Below are 21,387 nucleotides of genomic sequence, written 5' to 3' on the forward strand. Positions count from 1 at the left end.
GTGGATGCAAAGGTCAGTCACGGTGCTCCGGCAGGGAGGAGAAGGCTGAGCTTCTGTGACTGAGCCTGCATTCTTTCACATCTGTTTGTCTCCCGTGCAGTTACAGTGAGAACTTCCGTGAGTGTGATAACATGCGCAGAAGACCTGGGCTGCAGTTGTGAGCTTAGAACTCAGTTCCCGCTTCTTCTCCTTATGGGAATGTTCTGTCAGACCTGCTAGTTATGTCGTCTCCGTGCTTTCCCTGCACTTCCTACGTGCCAAAGCCTGGCTTTGGTATGACGATTAATTAAGATAATGCCTATAAAGCAGGACTTCACGTTTACTGTTGATTAAATGTTAGGTATTGCTCTTATTATCTTTAGCAGTGCAGATAGATGAGATGGGTACTAGGTGCTTGATAAATGCCTAGTGAATGAAGGATTCACTGTAAATTATTTTTAAAATGCTCTCTTTTTCTGTAAAGAAGAGAAGAATGACTGGTCTAGGAAAAACATCCCCAAGAATTATATCATAATTATTTCCACATAAAGTCGATTTTACCCATTATACAATTATGGGAGTATTTCATGTGATGTTTTCAAAAATTAACCTTTTTATTTTATAATAAAATATAATAATAATTTTAATAGCTTTAGATTTATAAAAAGTTACAAAGATACTACATATATCCCATAACTGGATTTCTCTATTGTTAGTATCTTAACATTTCTGTGATACATTTATTACAACTAAAAAGCAGATTCTAAAGAATTATTTCTAAAACTCATGTTTTATTCAGATTTCATTAGCTTTTCCTTAGTGAGATTTTTCAGTTTCAAGATACCACATTAAATTTACCAGTCATATTTTGTAAGGTTTTCCTTGGCTAAGACAGTTCCTCAGATTTTCCTTGCTTTCTTGTGGGCTTTGAGCGTTCTGCGGATCTCTGGTTAAGTATTTTGCAGGAATCCTTCCCCTTCATCTACCTGATATTTCTCTCTGGTGAGATGAAGCTGTGGGTTCAGGGGAGAAGGTTGCAGAGGTGAGGTGCTGCTTGCATCACGTTCTCCAGAGCGCCCAGGCTCCAAGGATGCTCTGCCGCTCACTGGCGGCGACCTAACCAGGGCTCCACACAGTTACTCCCTCCCTCGGCACCCTGTTCTCCAGGAGTGAGTCATCCCAGCCGTGATCAAGGAGAGGAAGTTGCACTCCAGCTCCGCCAAAGGCTGTGTGCACAGCAGTTGGAGTTTCTCTACCTGAGAGATTTACCTCGTCTTCCCTATTTATTTGTTCAACCCTTCACTTACGTCTACACAGATGTTCATTTTGTACCCTATAATTTAAAAATGCACTTTGGCCGCGGAACAGCAGTGCACCCCTCATGTCCGTTGCTCAGATGTTCTCTTGACGGCACTGGGAGCCTTTCAGCCAGCTCTGTCCTTTGTTCTCGGATCTGCGTTGCTCTGTGGCTCTGCACCAGGCCTGCGGCTCAGCGCGCTTCCCTCTCTGTCCTACAGTCCACCCTTTCTCACAGGAGAGCCGGTCCTTTGATCCGAAAATGTATCAGAAATTGAGAGCTAGACAGTGGATTCAAATCACATTTTACACAAAAAGGATATTCCAGAATAGCCATCGTAAAAAAAAAAAAAAAAAATTAATTCTCTTGAAACAATCTACTATAAAATATCTTATACTCAAATTTTTGTTGGATTAAAAAATGAGATTATTTATGAGATGAAGATCTTGTTTATTTTGAAAGGTCATTAACACTTAAACACAATACTCCAGGCAGACTAAAATCTTTAAGACAACACGAATCTTTATGACGCATATCAATATATCTTCTTAGATTCAAAAATGGTTTCAGCTGTTTGTACTATGATTCTGAAATCTCTATAATACTATCTTTGATTATACACAATAATCAATACCTTTGATTATACACACCTACTAAAAAGGTAAAGACAAATAAATTGAAGATATGAATTCCAGAATTTTAGGAGAAGAAATCGTTAAGAAAGCGTGCATGAAGTTGATTTCTTTTCTTTTATTATATGAAAATATTAAAATGTACAAATGTAGTTTATGATTAGTTTTCTAAACCTATTACTATACAAGCAAATTGCCCTTTTCTTTCTTTGCTTTTGTTTCCTGTTACAGGAAAGAGGGAACAACAAAGATCAGTGATGTGCTTATTTGCTTTAGTGCTGGTCTTATTCAAAGTGTTCCTTAATGCTTAAAATTCACAACATTTAATGATTAATAAATGGGTACTGAACATTGCCTTTGAGGCTAGAGGAGTGTCATTTGAATCAAGATATAGCTCAGTAAAGGTGTCTATGTTCTTAATTTTATACTCAGGAAAATAGAACTAGAAATTCAAGCACGTAAGCCCCTCACAAAATGAAGATGAATTAGTCATGAAATGGTTGTACAAGTCCCATTCATTTCTGAAATTTGGTAAGTCTACAGAGAGACTTAAATTTAATGGTCACATACTGTTAGTTTCTAAAGTCATCACAAAGGTAAGAATTCTCTGAACAAATGAAGGAAAAGCCGATTTTCCACTTCATGGTGACCGTAGGGACATGGGCTATGTCACCGTCTCCTTTACAGTGCTGAAATGTGTTTTAGGAATTTGATCTTACTGATTGATTTAGACGCTTGACTGATGGGCCCATTTAGTATCGATTTCCTTTGCTCCCCAGTGGCTGAAGATGTGAGAATCAGCAAAGTCCCAGGAAGGAAGAACAAGTTATTATTATAATAAAATAGTGATACAGTTGAAGCAGGAATCATTTCTCTTGTTACTTTTGTTGTCGTGTTTCCCATGCTCCTTAGACATATTCTGAACTGCTTTAAGGCTACACACGGTAACCCAGCTCTCCTTTGTTATGGTGTCTTCTGATTTCTTGGTTTCCTAAGTCATATTGTTAAAGTAAGTGTACAGAACTCTGTACTAAAAACCCCAAGCTCAAAACATTTTTAATAGAGATTTGAATTTATCTAATTCTGATGATCAGTTATATGATAAATGAGAAAAATAGTCCTTTTTCATTCTGATCAAATTTTCATTTACTCAGAAGGCATGAGAATTTAAAAGAAGCATATTTTAAATAAGAAAGAAAATTGAGAAAGAAAGGTGATAGTCATCATGTGTCCCACTCAAGAATGTGGGGAGAGTTCTGAGTTCTCGTTTCAGGGTGTTCATTGTGCATGACCAGGACCATCTTCAGTGTCCAAATTTAATATGGAGAGGGGAGGTCAAGTGAGAAGGAGTAAAAGCATAGGTTTCCATAGTACCTGTGAAATCCTGAACATCTTGTTTGTTTTACAAAAAATAAAATAATAAATATACTTATATAAATAAACAACCATATACATTTTTGTCTCTCTCTCGATATCTTTATCTGTCTGTCTACCTATCCAGATCTGTATCTACCTATCCTTTAATGAGGAGGTGCTGCTGTGTGCAACATGAACGATTTGGATGGAACTGGAGGACATTGTGTTAACTGTCGTAAACCAGACATTTGAAAGATGAATACATCTAAAGGTCTAATGCCTAATATGAGACCATAGATAGTAATATTATTGTGCATACTGAAAATTTTCTAAGGCAATAGGTTTTAGGCATTGTTACAGCAATTAAGGTAGTTATGTGAGATAATAGCATGTTAAATTGCTTATCTACAAATATTTATTACACCTATGCATATTAAAATATATTGCACACCTAAACTTTATACAATAAAATACTTTTGTACCTTTTGATTGTACTACTGGATATTTCATAGTTTATTATCTTCTCTTTGGTAGTATCTTTATAGGATATATATTACAGGTTCAGTAATTTGCCTATGAATTTGTCTCATTTTTTGCACGTTACTGTAGATGGTGGTAAGGAGGCATTTTCAGGATTGTGACTGTTTATTCAAGTATTTAGTATTTGTCCTACTAAATGTGGGCTTAGAGCAACATGAGTGTTTAACTTGGAAAATGGCAGGTAAACTCCCTCTAATCTGCTGTGCATAAATTCATTAGCATTTCTCTTTGGTGCACGATGGAAGTACTCACTGTTCGCCTGCACTCATGTCCAAGCATGTGTGACAATCTGCTGTCACATGTCATGCATTCCCTGGGGCCATGGCTGCAGCGGTCATTGGGCTGCAACCAGCGAGCCCACAGAGGGGGCCGCCCGAGCACCGAGGACCTCGGGTCTCACCACCACATGCCCTGAACGCTGGAAGTGGTGCTCTAAGATGTAATGTTTGCTTTGCTAAGTTTTGGTCTTGGTTTGTTTGTGTTTCTGTTACCCGATCCCTGTCTTTAAAATGTGAATGTTTATCGCATACCATTAGATGTTGAAGTATTTAACTTGCTTTTTAAAATTTTTATAGGAGTTTACATCTGAGAGTTTGCTTGGAGTCTCAGAGGAGAGTTTGGATGTGGGCTTTTAAGAAATGCTAAAAGTATGGCTTTAATGCCTCTAGGAGATATGCTAAATTCATTTTTCATGAAGAGAGAAACAACTAAGGCAATCTCTCTCTGTGTCTCTGTGCCTCTGCCTCTGTCTCTGCCTCTGTCTCTGCCTCTGTCTGTCTCTGTCTCTGTCTCTGTCTCTGTCTCTCTCTCTCCTTCCTGGCTACCAGGAGTGGAGCAGGCACTTCTGTCTTGGAGTCACCTCACTGTATCACAAATCTTGTGAAACTCTGAGCCAAAATAAACCCCTCCTCCTTTAAATTGTGGGTGTCGGATACTTGTGCACTAAGAGGAAAGAGACCAGCACTGCTGGATAACTGCGTAGTGTTTTCAGTTTGTTGCTTGGTTTGAAAAATTCTATCAGAATTTAGGTTCATAAATGGATACTGGGGTGGTACTAACACAATGTAGTTTAAAAATATTAACATTTAGAAACCTTAAAGTATTTGAAACTTATAGTACATTACACATAAGCATACACAAATTTGTGTGAGAATACTTGTAAATGTATTGATAGAAATATGTAAAAACATTTTAAATTTCTTTGTAGAGAGATGAGTATTAGTAACTCACTTTATTCTGTTATAACAACTGAACATTTTTACATTTAGGTGCTTTGTTGTGTTAAAATTAGTGTAGTACAGTAAATAGTGTACTATTTTGTTTCATTTTTAAAATACAATTCTGCCTTAATTTTTGTGACTTTTTTGTTGTAAGCTTTATCCTTCCTCTCAATGAAAACCAAAGAAAATATTAAGAACAAGTCAGAAAAGAGATATAAAGGTAAAAAAAAAGTACCATTGACCTAGTGAATTATGATTCCAAGAGAGAGTTAAGAGTAGGAGTCAGAGTCAAAATAATTAGAGAGGAAGTGAAAGGTTTGCTCTCATTTTTGACACCAGAGAAGACAAGATAGATAGAAAATAATTTCAACTTTCTGGGAAATTACTTTCACAACCTGCGTGAACCTGAGAGCCCACTTTTCACACTCTGCAGGCAGGAAAGTCAGACAAAGCGGCGACTGATTAGGTTTCCTTGGGCTTATGTTACCTTTGCAATGCTGTTTTAAGTGCCATGCCTGAGGACCTGCTCCATTCATACGTTATGTACACAGAGAGCACAAAGGGTACCTCTGCTTCTACAGGACTAATTTAAGACAACAAGGATACACTTCATAAAACTTCAGCAGCAAACTGGTATACATAGGACCAATTATTATCTCCAGGTTGGCAGCCTCTGAAATTGTTGAATAAGTTAATTTAAAGATGAGAAACGGAACTGCCCCCATGGGCATACATTTTGAAGACAGCAAACCATAAAAGGAGTGTGTTTACATCTCACTGTGCTGATCCTTTAGCCTTCGTTTGGATGATATATAGTGATGATGCTGAGGTACAAATGCAAAAGAAATGACTGATGATGCTTTTAGCCCTCAAGAATGAAAAGTTAATCATGTAAGAACGGTTATTCTATTTAGAATATGCTGCAGCTCTCTGATGACCCCTTGAAATTTTTCTCAGGGAGAATATGCCTGTCTAACATCACAGTAAATATGACTAGAAATATCACAAAAGGCCATAACATACATAATTGGTCATAAAACTTCATTAAATCCTATACATTCTCTAAATGCATTCTAGAGCTGTTAACGTTAATGCGAACAGCTTGGTGTGTAGAAATGGAAAACGGGAGATATTTTAGCAACCGACATTTTAAAAACAAAACAGTCATAAGCAAAATCAATGGGGTGAGAGCCAGATGTGCTCTGTGAGTCCAGCCCAGCAAATGGCTGTTATTTGGTATAAAAGCAGATTCTTACCTTGGCTCAGCTATGAGATTCTTCCTGGGTTGCTATAGAAGTAGTAATGTCAAACTCTTCGGCCATTATTCTTTAGGACAATACTCTGAGTATTAACCTATCTATTTTAAGGTAGCATGCAGTGATTTCAAATAGCGATTAAGGATGTGGAAACTATAGCTCACTATAGTTCACTTGCTTTGAGGTTTTGTGCTCCAGTTATGCACCCATAAATCTGACACTAAGTAGGCACCATGCCTTTACTGGCTCAGTGAAAAAATGAATGTGAAATACAAGCATGTTATGCAGATAGATTTCTTTTGAATGAAAACCTACCTAGGATTCTTTTCATTTTACAGCAATGGGTTCAAATGTTCAAGTTTCCACCTTCCACACAATGGCAATTGTGTGGTGGCCCCAGGGTCTCACATTTCTATGTTCTTTTAAGAGAGTAAAACTGCTTTCCACGTCTTGCCCTTTTCTCTTTGTCTTATCACACTGAAGCACTTGGAAGTTACCTACTCAATACTTATACACTGAGTGCTTTCTAAGTGCTTTAAATGGATCTTCATCTGTAGATTCAACAACAAACAGCACAAGCAATAGCAATCCCTGCCCCCTGTTGGGTGATTTTCTAGGGCGTGGTCAGAGAAGATATGAGAGCAGAAAATTACAGGGTATATTATAAAACAAAAGTGTTAGGGACAAAACTAGTCATTTAAGAGTGTAAAGAATGTGAAAGAGTGTATTGTAATTTATGGGCCATTATCAAGGACACTTTTCCAGACCATATTTTTATGAAAAGTCTCAAAATAAAAGGTTTATAACTGAAAAAAAGAGGATGAGAAGGATGAGACAAAAGTGAGATGAAGAATTGAATTAAAGAATAAAAGAGGTCTATCCCTGCAATCTCAGCACTTTTAGGAGGCTAATATAAGAGGATCATAGATTCCAGCCTAGCCTCAGCAATTTAGTGAGATCTTGTCTCAAAATAAAAAACTTAGGCAAGGGCTGAGGATGTAGCTCATTGCAAAGGGCCAGGTTCAACAACGAATGTAATCATTACATGCTGCAAACGTGATAAAACAAAGATTGATAAGTATTTTTTTATTTAAAAATAAAAAAAGAAAAAAGAAAAATAGATGAAAGAAGTATAGAATAAGATCTACAGGAAGAGGACTTGGGCAGAGGCTGGAGCAAGGGCAGCTCTTTGATTTGGTGGAGTGAGTGTCTCATGTGTTTGCCGAGGAGGAAGGAGGCCAGCAAGGTCTTGCAGGATGAGTGAAGGGCAGATTGCAGGAGACGCAACCGCAGAGTTGTCCGGTGTGAGAGCTTTGACACCTCCTCTGGGTTAGGTGGGAAGACTTGGGAAGACGTCAAGCTCAGGATAACGTCTGAAGTACATTGTAAGGTGCTCACTCTGCCCGTGTTTAATGGAGCAGGACACTCATTTTGCCATAAAGGCGCAGAAACAGGGGTCTGCCAGATCCACATTTATTCTTCAGAATATTTCTATTGATGAATTATTAACTTCAATTTTATGAGTTTTATTAAACAATGAGTACTTAACAGGAAAAATATGACAAAACAGAATACTGCAGTTTTAACATTATTGTTTACATAAAACATCAAAATTTTCAGCATTGGCTGTTTTTTTGGTGTAAAAAGTCTAAAAAAGAACAGCACAAATTCTTATATGAATTACAATGAAAATACTAGTAGCACTTTACAAAATAATAATCTTTACTTCAGTTATCACCCCTAAGGCACTCTGTACACATGACAACCACACATTCCACACACATGTATCAGTTATGCTGACAGCACATGTGTTTTGCTTTCCTGGTCTTTTTGTAGGACATACTCAGTGGTCTTGCTGTTTAGTCATGAGGTTCATATTGTATTATATAGAGTGTAATTAACTGCAACATAAAATATAAATAAAATAGAGTATTAAATTCTTAACATGTATTGTGTGTTTAGAATGGCATCAAAATTTTCACAAGCTGTGTACTTGCTTACATAACCTAAAAGATAACATCAGAAATGAATTCTTACATAAACTACAATGAAGATACCAATAGGCCTCTACCACAAAAGTAAACTTTGCTTCAACTGTCACACATGAGGCATTCTTCACACATGGAAAATGCATGTTCCACACGCATGTCTTGCCTATACTGACAGCACAGGTGCTTAGCTTTCCTTTCCTATGTGGCAGTCTTGTCATCTCCTCTTCTTGTCTCGTCAGGAGCTTCTTACTGTGTTGTACAACATGCACTTAGTAGAGAAATGAGATGTCAACGAAGTATAATATCAAATATATAAAGAGTACTTAGAGTAGACAACAACATTTTCACTTGCTTACAAAACCTAAGAGACAACATCAGAAATAAAAACCTATGTGAACTACAAAGAAAATACCAATAGAACTCTCCAACAAAAATAAGCTTTGCTTCAATTGTCACACCCGAGGCAGTCATATATGACAACTTTATGTTCCAAGCACAAGTATCACTTACACTGATAGCACCTATGTTTTGTTTTCCTGTCCTTTCTTTAAGGACACAGTTGACATCTTTTTGGCTTTCCTTTTGCTGCAGTAGGTCTTTGTGATGTGGCACCTGCCTGTTCACCTGTCAGCTCACCAGTGTGCTCCATAAGTTTTTTTTTTTTGAGTAGTTCCCTGGGCAGAAACATTTTGTTTTTCCTCTGCTATAAATGATCTCTTATGAGCTCCAGTCCTAATCTGCTAAGAAAATGTCACCATATTTTGCATTCGTTGCTTTCTTTGTAAATTATCCAACTATTTAGGCCACATATACGTAGGATGGAATAAAACACAAACATTAGTCAATGCTTGGTGTCTCAAGAGACATTATAGTTGCTGTATAACTCATAAACAGTATCTACTCCACCTTTGGCTTTATCATAGAAAGTTTTCATCTCAGGCTTCTGTTTTTTGAGGTTTCCCTATTAATATTTCCATCATGGTGAAATGTTGACATCAGCAGTGCCAGTTTGTTTCACTTTGCTATATATGAGCCAATGTTATATCTTTCTGAAATCCAAAGAATGTACTATAAAATTCTCTGTCTTCAAACTGCAATGTTTCATTTACAATTTCTGTTTTGTTCCTGTGTATAGTTCCTGTGCTGGCCAATTTTTGCTCTGTTAGCAAATGTAACATCAATTGGAAACTGGTAAAGAAATTATCCAGTGTCACATTCTGATTAATTTGGAAGATGGGAGCAACAAGCTGTTCACAACATCATTTAGTCTATTACTATATGAATAAGGACCTGATGGTTGAGTTCCAAGATAAATGTCTAAATTGAAAGGACAACAAATTCTGCATTTACAAGGACATAAATTTTATGCCATATTTTGACCCATTCCTTTTCATAAGTCTTTTACATTCCTGCAGTCACCATGAGAAATCCCTGCTAAGCACAGTAAATCTATGAATGTTTTCAATTCAGCTAGTGAGGCATCATAATGAATACATTTTGAATATGGCTCTTGAATTTACTTACATTTCAGCAAGTGTATTTCACAGCACCTTGCAGCATTTTGCCTGTTACAGTGTCCAACACTGAATAGTGGTGCTGTTATTCTGTCTAATACTTTTCACCCTTGTCAAGACCATCGCTATATTTTTGGATCTAGTTCTAAAATTAGATTGCTCCACTTAGTTGTGTGACCAATTCACAACATTTCAACTAGTCAAATACGTACTCACAGTGCTGTTTTCTTTGTCATCTGAATCAAGGAAGTCTGCATTCTCTATGTTAGCATCAGTTGATTCTTCCTTCATTTCATTATCACGGGAACTTTGGCTCACACGGTCAACATCAAAGTCATCATCATCATTATCACCATCATCACACACCCACACCATTCTTCTGTTATGAAGTCATTTTACCATAAAGGATCAATTTGAGGGCTTGGTCCATGGCTTCCAGGCAAAAACAATGTGGAGATGACCATTTTACTTGCTTCTTGATCCATTTTGCCAGTCTGTGTCTTTTGATTGGTGAAGTGATACCATTAACATTGATGGTTATAAATGATATGTATTGACTTATCCATGTCATGTTATTTTCCTGTTGTTGGCTTCCCACTTTTCTTTCCCCTCCCTGGGTTTAATTGTTTGACTTGCCTGATGGATTCCTTCTGTTTGAGTTCATGGAGGTGTAGTCCTTCTTATCTCTTTCTAGGATGTCCAGTTATTCTTTGTCATGGAAGAATCTTACTCCTCCACCAATTTTGAAAGATAGCTTTGTGAGGTACATCAGTCTGGGCTGGAGGTTGTTTTCCACTAAAGCTTGAAAGACTTCACTTCAAGCTCTCTTGGACTTGACAGTTTGTGCTGAAAAGTCAGCAGAGATTCTGATGGGCTTCCTTTCATAGATGATTTGTTTCTTTTCTGTAACAGGTTTTAATATTCTATTCTTGTATTGAATTTCTGGAATCTTGACTATGATATGCCTGGCTGTAGATATTTCTTGATCATGGCTAGGTGGAGTTCTATATGCCTCACTTACTGTAGGTCATATTTTTTTTTCCTTACCAGGAAAGTTTCCTGTGAACAGTCTTTTTTTTTTTTTTAATCATTTGTGCTATCTCCTGCTTTCTCATTGACTCCAATCAATTTTGTTATTCTTCTTCATCTAGCAGCTTTTAGATTGATTTCTAATGGTCACTTGCTATTTTTAGGAAATCTTTCCTTCATGATGGCTAACTTCAAGCCTATCTTCTGTATCTGAGACTATCCTCACATTGGTTCATTCTGCTGTGCATACTGTCAGTGGAAATTTTATTCTCCTGGATATCTGCTTGAATCTGTCTTATGGACTCCATTTCTTTCCTATGCTGCACATTCATAACTTCCATCATCTTGTTTAGCTATTCTGTTTTTTATCTGTATCTATATCTGCTCTGGAGTCACTAAGCATGGTTTTCATTGTGGACACCATTTCTGCAGTTATCTGAGAGATTATTTCTTATTTGATTTTTTTTGAAATCAACTAGAAGCTGCTAGATGGATTCAGCAGTTGTTCTGAGTGCTGTTTGTTCCTCTCCAAGATGGTTCCCAATCAACTGCTCTCTCTCACTGGACAGCCAAGCCCTCAGTGCTTACCAGAAGCCAGTGCAGTCCTCCATGTCCGCTGCTCCCCTCCACTGCTTCACCTCTCCTTGGAGACCTCCCAAGCTGCCAGCAGTCATCGTGTATCCATAGGCCTGAACTTCCCACGCATGAGCCCTGACTCAGGGAGAAGGCTCTGCCAGCTACCTCCTCCTTCTTCACTGATGTTTCTCTCTTCAGTATCCCCAAGGGCTTCAATTCTCCCTTCAGATCTTTCCTGGGTCCAGGGTACTCACTTCCCTCCTTCTTATCTTCCTCCAGTTGCTATATTCCAATGTCTGGATGGTAACTCCCAGAGAGGCTCTTTCTCTGCTGCTTACCACTATGCCATGTTCCCATAAGTCCAAAAACTTCATGGAGAAAAGGCATTGATTTATACCATCCCAGGGTCCAGTATTCTGAATAACCAGAATATCCACTTTTTTTTTTTTTTTGGTTTTTCTCTGGTACTGGGAACCGAACTCACGACCTTGCGCTTGCCAGGCAGGCGCTTTTGCCGCTGAGCTAAATCCCCAGCCCCAGAATATCCACTTTGAATGCATGAGACCTTTACAGATGTTTTAGATCTAAACCCTACTGAAACCAGAGCTGTGAGACTGTTACATTGTACAGTGGTTCTATTTCTGACTCTTTGAGGAAACTCCTTTCTGTTTTGCATAATAGCTGTACCAACTTACATTACTACCAGTGGTGTATGAGTGCTATTTTTTTCCCCACTCTTGTTAACATTGTCATTTCAGAGGGTTTTGCCTGGAAGCTGTGGACCAAACACTCTAAAACTTCAAGCCAACACAAATCTCTCCTGTTTAAAATGGTGGAAGTCTGATATTTTGTCTCACTGTTTGGAAAATATTTAGTACAGAAAATTGGTAACAGAGAAGTGGGACTGTTGCTATGACTGTATCTAACCATGCATCAGAGAGTGATTTGTGAGAAAAGTTTAGAAAATTTTGGAGATGCAGGCTGGAGAAGCCTCTGAATACTCTAAAGAGTATTAAGTAGAGTGGTTAAACTGGGTAGAGCTCAAAGATCATAGTGCTGATAAAAATGCAGGGTGAAGGGCAATTTATGAAGTTTCAGAAGGGAATGAGAAATGTCTCAAGTGTTTCATTTTGACAAAGAATTGGTTCTACATTTTGTCAATATCTTAAAACTTTGTATGAGGCTGAATTTAAAGGTGGTGCACTAATTACCAAAAAAAATTTCAAGACAGCCCAAAGTTCAGGCTGTGACATGAGTACCCTTCAGGGCAGAGGGTCATTGAGGGAGCTCAGGAAAAGAAATCGTTTCAAGAGTGGGTGTGGGAGGAGTGAGTGGTGTATTGGTCAGTAAGTGGCATGAGGACCAGAAACTGACCTTTAGGTTTAAGAAGGTAGTGTTACTGGTATTTGTGATCACAATTTTGGAGTGGTAGCAGACAAGAGGTCTGACTGAAGTAGAAAGACAAAAAGAAAGCAAGGAGAGAAACGAATACAGATAACTTCTCTGAGAAAATGTGTGTGTGTGCACATGTGCAAACATTTTTCTGAGGATCCAAGCCAGAGCCTCAAGTATGCTACAGAAGTGCTCTACCACTGAGCTACATCTCCAGCCTGAGAAGTTTTTCTATGTTAAAAAGAAGAAAAGAAATGGAAGAGCAGCTACAGAGACGTTTGGGATCAAGAGGAAGCTGTTTAAAAATGAGTCAGAATATTTTTAGATGGTTAAGTAATTGTTATTCATTTTTTCCTGTGAAATAGGAAGCAAGGTTATCATAACATAAATACAAGGACAAACAAGTTGGAGATCTTAGGAGCAAAGGGCTATGCAGTAAATAGAGGAGCAAATATTTGGGTCACTTACATCCTGTTCATAACAAAATAATAGAAGAATAACAATAGTTAATATAGTACATGTTATCTTTGAAATAGTTTGCTCAGGGTACAAGTTATGGGCATAAAAATTTCTCCAGTTGGTACTAGCACAAATCTTCCCCTTTAATGGTCTAAGAAAGACTAGTAGGATAACTGACTTGCATTTTGCTTTACTATTTTTCCATAAAATAAGCAAATTTTTCATTTTTAAGTTATAGTTAAAATGCCATAGAGAAAATTTACCTGTACAACTTGGTTAGCATGTTACAATACCTTTTGCAAACTATAACCTGGTTATTGTGGTAGAATAACCTTATGGAAAATATCCCAGGTACTGTCTTCTGTTTCCCAGCTATGTCGCCTTTTGGCTGAATCATCTAATTCTAGCTAGTCGGGGGCTTGGGATTTAGCTCAGTGGCACAGCCCCTGCCTAACAAGCGCAAGGTCATGAGTTCAATTCCTGGTACCAGAAAAAAAAAAATCTAGCCAGTGGAATGATATATCATATCCAGGCTAAAGAAAAGCCTCACTTTCCAATTTCTCTGTTTCAGCTGAGGTTGCCTAAAAGATTGCAACTCCGTGAGTTTTGAGTATTAGCTCTTTGGTTCCTGAGTGGCTGTGAAGAGCACTTAGGAAGATCATGTAAACTAATGAGAAATAACCTTTATTTATCTTATGCTAATAGAATCTCAGGGTTAATGTATCATTTCAAAACCTAGCCATCTTGGATAATAGAATTTTAGACTGATGCATATGTAGAAATTATAATCTTATTTCCTATACTGGTAGGTCCTATAAATACCTATTGCAAAGTTTTCAAATACAGCTTTTTACAGTAATATTTCTTATGTCAAATTAAGGGTTTTCTTAATATTCCATCCAGCCCTTCACGTGTCAAGGTCACAAGTAGATGAAAATATTAGAAGGCAGCAGAGTAATTCTTTAACAGGAAGAACTGAGTTTATTATTGCAGTTCAAAGCCAGAGAAGACTCAAGGTCAAGACATCTCTAGAGTGTGTGAGCACAATGCAAACCAGATCCTCCAAGAAAGGTTTTGTAACCCACATGAAAGATCGGCTTCTTATTGTTACTTTCTGAGGTTCAAATGGTAAGTATCTTGAAAGAATTTCAAATGTCATTTGTCTTCAATGAATGATGTGTAAATTTCACCTGAACTTTACCTTAATTTTATATGAAAACACTTTGAAATCTTAAAAAAAAGGATTTGCAAATCAATTGTAAATACCCATGTGCTTTTCATTCAGCTTCTTTTTCTTTCTCATCTTTTTCTTTTCTTGTCATCACAAGATCCATAGGACATGTTTAGCTCACCCCAGACTAGCCTTACAGATAGGAGATGTTTCAAATTATAAATATGACCCCTTTAATATTCTAAGTGACTCTACAGTCTGACACCTTCTAAGTCAGCAGAAGATCAATTTCCATTTCTAGGGACTGTTTCATTCAATTTTCATTTGTGGAGCGTGTTTTGTTTAATTTTCATTCTGGGGTCTGTTTCTTCAGGTTGTCGGTGTTTCTGTGTGACATACACATGTTTTATTCCTGACTCTTCCTGCAGAAAACCTGCTGCTTTTGTCTCAGCACGGCCCATGACATCTGCTCCAGCTGAACACTTAACACTTTGTTTTAGGCAATTCTTTTCTCTATTTTTGTGCCTTAATTTCCTTTCCCCTGTACTATTATATTTTTACCCGACGGTGGTCACCACCTCTTGTTTTCACCATCTATTTTAAGACAGAACTGGTAATATTTGGTTTTGCTTTACCGTGCAGTGAAGTATACTGGCACTATGATAAATTTTAAATGTTAGTCTTAGCTGACACTCTGGCCTCTTAGACACGTTTCCTCCCTGTGCTCCGTGCTCATTCCACGCCACTGCTCTTTCCCCCATGCACTGTGTCTTCAACGTCCGGTCCACGTCCCCTCCCAGGGAAGGGCCTCCCCAGAGAACTGCCTCCGGCATCAGCTCCAGCGAAGTCTCTTTTCATTTTTTGCACAGTCTCCGGTTCCCTGATTTGTGTTTCCCTCACACCCTTAGACCTGCACGGGGCGCCGCAGTGCTCAGCCTGTCACCGCGGCTCCTCGCTGAGCTTTTGTATTTGTTTACTTGTATCGTCAATACAAAGAGTGGGCTCCTGTCTTAGTTACTGTTCTCACTGCTGGACAAAATACCCCACACCCATAGTTAAAGGAGAGATTTATTTCACCTCACAGTCGCAGCGGTTTCAGTCCATAGCGGGCTGGCTTTAAGGCAGGGTGGTGTGGTGGAAGAAGCGTTACAGAGGAGCAACAGCTCATGGCGCAGTCAGCAGAAGGCAGCTGGCAGCAGGCACCTGGGAAGCTACTCCCTGTTCCTTCACATTCCATCCGTGCTACCCAGCCTTTGCGTGGTGCCGCCCACACCTGGCATGGAAGACCCTTAATCCCAGCATCACACACCCGAATCCAGCCGCTTTTGAAACTTCCCACCTAGGACTGCGTGATGCTTTGGAGGGTGTCTAGACACGAACCGTAACAGCTCACTATCATCTGACAAATACACTTAACATAATTCTCGTGAGAAAAGAAACATCGGAATGACTTTGATTTGCTTTTAGTTGATACATAGAACTTATTTTTTTGTTTTCCTTAGTTTTTTTGGTTTTCTTCCCATACCAGGAATCGAACTCATGACCTTGCACTTGCCAGGCAGGCGCTGTGCCGCTGATCTAAATCCCCAGCCCCTAGAACTTATTTTTTAACATTAATTTTAAATTGCTAATAATGTCAGTTGTATATGAAGAATTTTCATTACTCCTCACCTCCATTCCCCACAAAATTTGTTACTAGTACTTTGCATTAATATGGTACATTTGTTACAGTTGATATGTTAATATCAAAGCATGATCAATTATTAAACATTGAAAGTTTATATTGGAGTTAATTGTTGATATATATCTGTGACATCTATATTTATGATGGTATGGATCATATATGAATTCTTTTGGTTTTAATAAATATATAGTAAAATTTATCCTTCACCAAAGTATCACACAGAATAGTTTTTCTACCATAAAATTCCCATGTTCTCCCTTTATTCACCTTTCCCATCCTTATTTCAAATATTAATATATTTATTCTTTCTCTAATTTTTCATTTTTCAGCATATGCAAAGGGATTGCTTAAAAGTGGACCAAAATCATTTGTATTATTTCTATGACAAATCTATTGTTTAAAGTCCAGTTTCTGGCTGGATATTCCCAGATAATGTATGCTAGTAACTGCTCTTACCAGAATTCACTGCGTGGGGATCTGCACAGAGATGGGACCCATAGGATGGGTGGATGGATTGATGGATAGATGGATGGATGCATGGGTAGATGGTCCAGGGAAGCTTTACTGGGGCAGGTTGTTTGCAGTTATGGAGCTAAACTAGGGAAGTTAAGAGTACAAGTCAGTCTGAGCAAGAACGCACAGAGCCAGGAAAATTGCTATTGCAATTCCCAGTCCGAAGGGCAGAGTCTTGGGTCCATAGCAGTAGTGACACAAGTATTGTGAGGAGTACCAGGAATGCTGATGTTCCCGGCAGGAGAAGAGGAGTTTCTGTCTCCAGAAGAGTGAGCGAGAACAAGACCCTCCCACTGGTCGCCACCGCCCAGGTTCATAGGAATCTTCTCTGAGCCCTAACCACACAGCATCCTCTGTGGACACCTGAGGAGGACACCCAGAGACAATGGTTTGCCATTGCGTATGTGACCTTTAGTCCATGCAATTTGAAATCTAAAATTAACCTCACAGTCACCCAATGTCTCAGCATTTTATTTTCAGTTATGATTTCTACAATGCTGTCCTAGCAAAATGATGTACTGTATCAACATTGATAGAATACTGTGTGCATGCCAGTCCTGTGGTTTGATTTTGTAATTGATGTTGTTTTTTTTCTTTTTTTGTTTTTTTTTCCAGTATCAGGAATTGACCTCACGACCCTGCGCTTGCCAGGCAGGTGCTGTGCCGCTGAGCTAAATCCCCAGCCCCTGATTTTGTTACTGGTGGAACAGACAATATCTCCATGTGGAAATTTCACAACTACTTAGACAACTGTTTTTTTCTTGTTTTTTTTTGAGACAGGTTCTCCCTAAGTTGCCAACTTGCCCAGACCAGGATCAAACTTATGATCCCTCTGCTTCAGTCTCCCAGAGTTCTGAGATTACAGGTGTGCACTGTCATGCCCAGGTTGTATGATTTAAATTTTTTTTTTTTTTTTTTTTTTGTTTTTCTCCGGTACCGGGAACCGAACTCACGACCTTGCGCTTGCCAGGCAGGCGCTTTGCCGCTGAGCTAAATCCCCAGCCCCTGTATGATTTAAATTTGACCTGAAATTTAATGTTACTGACTTCATCAACTTTCTGCTGGATTGCAAAAATGTTTCTTCCCTTGCCCTCCTTTTCTTCTTCCCTCTCTCCTTCTTCCACCCATCTTCTCTCCTTCTTTCCTTCCAGCACTCTCTGCTCCCCAAATATTTATTTAGAAGTTTCTATGCTGCCAGTTCCTTCCCTGCCTCCTTCTGCTAACACTTGCTCTTCTTGCCTCAGGTGTTTATTTAGCACTTCCTGTTCCCAGACACAGGATAGAGCCCTGTGATGGTCCCAGCAGTTTCTCACAGCTCTGTTTCCTGGCCAGCTGCTTCTAGGATTCCACTGCACTTCCCGGTCAAGGCAGCATCTCCTCACGGTACCCAGGCAGCCTCCCGCCGACCGCAGTACAGTCTTCGGACTTTCTATCAGGCTGCAATGTACTGCAAAAGTGCAACTCAGAGGTGCCATTTCAGGTCTCTTGAAAACTTTGAATTGTTCCCAATAAATTAGGATTAAATCTGAGCGTGGAGACCCGGAGAAGCCTGACCCCCCCCACTGCTCCAGTCCCACCTGGCCCCCGACTCGTGGGGTCTGTCCTGTGGCCCTCTTTCAGGTGTCAGGGCACCCAGTCATCACACACTCAGGGTTGTTGGACACGGGTCCTGTGCCCTGCGTCACACAGCTCCACCCCTCCCTGACACAATCTTTGGGGTAACATTCACAGACTTCAAATACGATCTCGAAAGCCATAGCTTCGGAAAAGAAAACATCGCACTAGATGACATTTTACTGCTATGTGATTCAGTGGTACCTTATGGTTTCAGATGAACATTCTTGTAATATCTTTATCTGTATGATTACCTTTTTTCCTGTGATCCATATAACTTCCTGTGCGAAGGGCCTGTATTTGCTCGTAAGGGTTGATTTTGAGTTCAAGACTGAATTTACTGAAGCACTTAGAATAAAATAGGCAATGCGTATCAGGTGAGTGAATGAGTGGATTGCTCTCAGCTGTATTTTCTTTGTCCTTCAATCCACTGCACACATCAGTTAGTGGCTTCCTACCCTTTCTTTTTTTTTTGTTTTTTCTCTGGTACTGGGAACCGAACTCACGACCTTGCGCTTGCCAGGCAGGCGCTTTTGCTGCTGAGCTAAATCCCCAGCCCCTTCCTACCCCTTCTTAAAAATGCATTTGTCTTTACTGGTTGTGCTGAATTATTTTTCTTTCTAAGATTAATAAACAATATTTGTCTTACTTTTAAATGTTTTGATGGTGCAATTAAAAATATTCTCTAACTACTTGCGCCTCTAAATGAAATCTCCTAACGAACTAGTGGAAGGACGCTCAGGGTTTGGACCCAGGCACCATCAACACATCTTCCTCAGCTGCGGCCATCTCGAGGGCACTCCTCCGTCCTGCTCCTCCTTACGGACTCCTGCTGCAGTCTGTTGTTTTCTCGGTGCTCTGTTTCTTCTTTTCTTATCGTGTTCTACTAGCTCCGCTGCAAACTCCGCTCCCGATAGAGGAAACAGTGAAAACGGCTGGGCCCACTCATCTCTGTTTCTCCCTTCTGCCTCCACACCCTTGCAAATCCCCGGAGCATTTCTCCCGCCTGCGATCAATACTTCTTGCCTTGGTTTAATGAACACTCCTCCATTGATCTGTCCGGAGGCAGCGTCACCTTCTGACAGCTCTCTCGGTTCCAGCTCCCTCCCTCCTAGGCAGAGGAGCACCTACTTTCCGGCACAAAGCGCCTGGCAACAATAGGACCTTTCTTCACTCAAGTTAATGTGCGACTTTTTTCTTTCTCCTTTTAAGAAAGAACAAATAGATTTTTTTCCATTTAATTCTTTAACTTCATTTTTTCCTTGACATTCCTGGAAGAATTGCAAAAAGCAGTTCAAGAACTGCTATATAAGAAAATAGCAAAAAGAAGCTATGAAGCCTTAAAGGTTTCTTAAACCACTTTTTTGAAACTGAAGTTATAATAGCCTTGTTGGTTATTTTTATTTGCTTTATATTGTGTTACCATAGTAGCGAGTCGCTGAATCACCCCTTCCCCAGGAAGACAAATCGGAGGCATTTGTATTAGATAGTGACTCCCAGGGCCCAAACCAGTTTTCCCTCATGAGCTGTCCTGCAGCAAGATGCAGGTGAGGGCTGTGGGAGGAGGGTGCAGTGGGCCTGGACGGCTGCTCTGCATCTCCACGTTGGGAAGGATTTGAACAAGTGCCCACGCTTCTGTGCATTTGCCTTCTCCTTTTGCCCTGCATGGGGCTGATTAACAAAACCACCACCCACGCCACAGGCTTCCTGGAGCAGTTTCATTTGCCTCCTCTTTGGACCGCTCTGCTATTCTTTATTTCATACACCTCCACTTAAGGTTGGGATTACAACTAAAGTTTCCTCCCCTGCTGCTTTTCTAAGCAAATAGTAGACTCCATCGATTTGGATTTTATTTTGTTCTGATTACTGTTTTTTTGTTGGTAGATCACTTTTTGCTGTTGTTGTAGTCCTTATTTTTTTCTTCAAAAAATGAGCATTAAGGAACCACAGCCTGGGTTATTACCAAAACGTGACACTCAGAACAGGGAGAAAGTCTACCTTTTGGCATCTGTAGGAAGAACAAACATCAAGCCCAGTATGGCAATTGAATGCTGATCAATCAGTACCAGAAAGCCGCAAAACTCGAGGTCAACATTAACTCACTTCTTCAGCACATCTTCGGTGTCTACCTTCAGAAATATTCAGTAGCTACTTTCCTCACAGCTTCCAGGAACACCACAGTTATCTCTTCTCCAGGAGGGTAAGCAAGAGTTTCAAACTGATCCTACCCTTTCCCTGGAAAATACTGCCGTCTGCCCTACAGCCGGGATGCTCAAACTGAAGTTGGGTGTTGCCATGGCTTCCCTCAGATCTGCTTTTGATTTCTCATGGCATTTAGAACCAAAACATCAGAATAAGAGCCAATAAAATTTCACACCATCTTGGCCATTTGTATCCTCTGATCTGATCTCATCTCTCTACACCCTCAAACCCATTCAACACATTGTCTACCTTAATTTTGCTCAAACAGAGCCAAGACACTTCTACTGAAGAGCTGTAGTTTCTGTTCTTTCTGTCTGAAAACCTTTTCCAGTCGATGTACTCGAAGTTCAGTCCCTTTAGTCTGGTAGGTCTTCATCCAAGCTCTGCTTACTGACACAGAAGTAGAATACTCAGAGACCACAGCTGATGACAATGGGTACAGCCTTGAGCCCGAGGCCCGTTACTCATTGAAATCTTGGTTTGTGTTTTCTACTAAGACAGTCAGACAGTTAGAAGTGGATTTTATTAAAAATTGTGACTCTCCCCTGGGGCCTAGAAATGTCCAATAGAAAATTGATGGAAGAACAAAGTTTGACCTTCCTTTTGTGGAACTCTGGCTCAGAGATTTCTATCTCTGCATACAGGCATGTTAGCCATCTGGGGGGGCCTCTGTCCACCAGTCTGTGTCTACCCGGCCTTCCTCGTCCCCTTTGAGATGAATGACACCAGTATAAGAGGTTTACATGGACATCGTCCTTAAACTGTGATTCCAGGAAAAGCTGAGCTTCACATAACTGAAATCACCACAGACAGAGGCAACCATTTCATGCAAACAAAACCATCTCTCAGCCATGAGGATTCCAGAGCTACAGAACCCAGCTAAGTTAACGACCAGCCAGACCCCGGCCCAGCTGAGCGAGTCCCTGAGGGTGACCCTTGCGGGCAGGCTGCTAGGGTCCTCT

This window comes from Chinchilla lanigera, unplaced genomic scaffold (assembly GCF_000276665.1).
Source record: "Chinchilla lanigera isolate Chin_1 unplaced genomic scaffold, ChiLan1.0 scaffold00153, whole genome shotgun sequence".
Taxonomy (NCBI): Eukaryota; Metazoa; Chordata; class Mammalia; order Rodentia; family Chinchillidae; genus Chinchilla; species Chinchilla lanigera.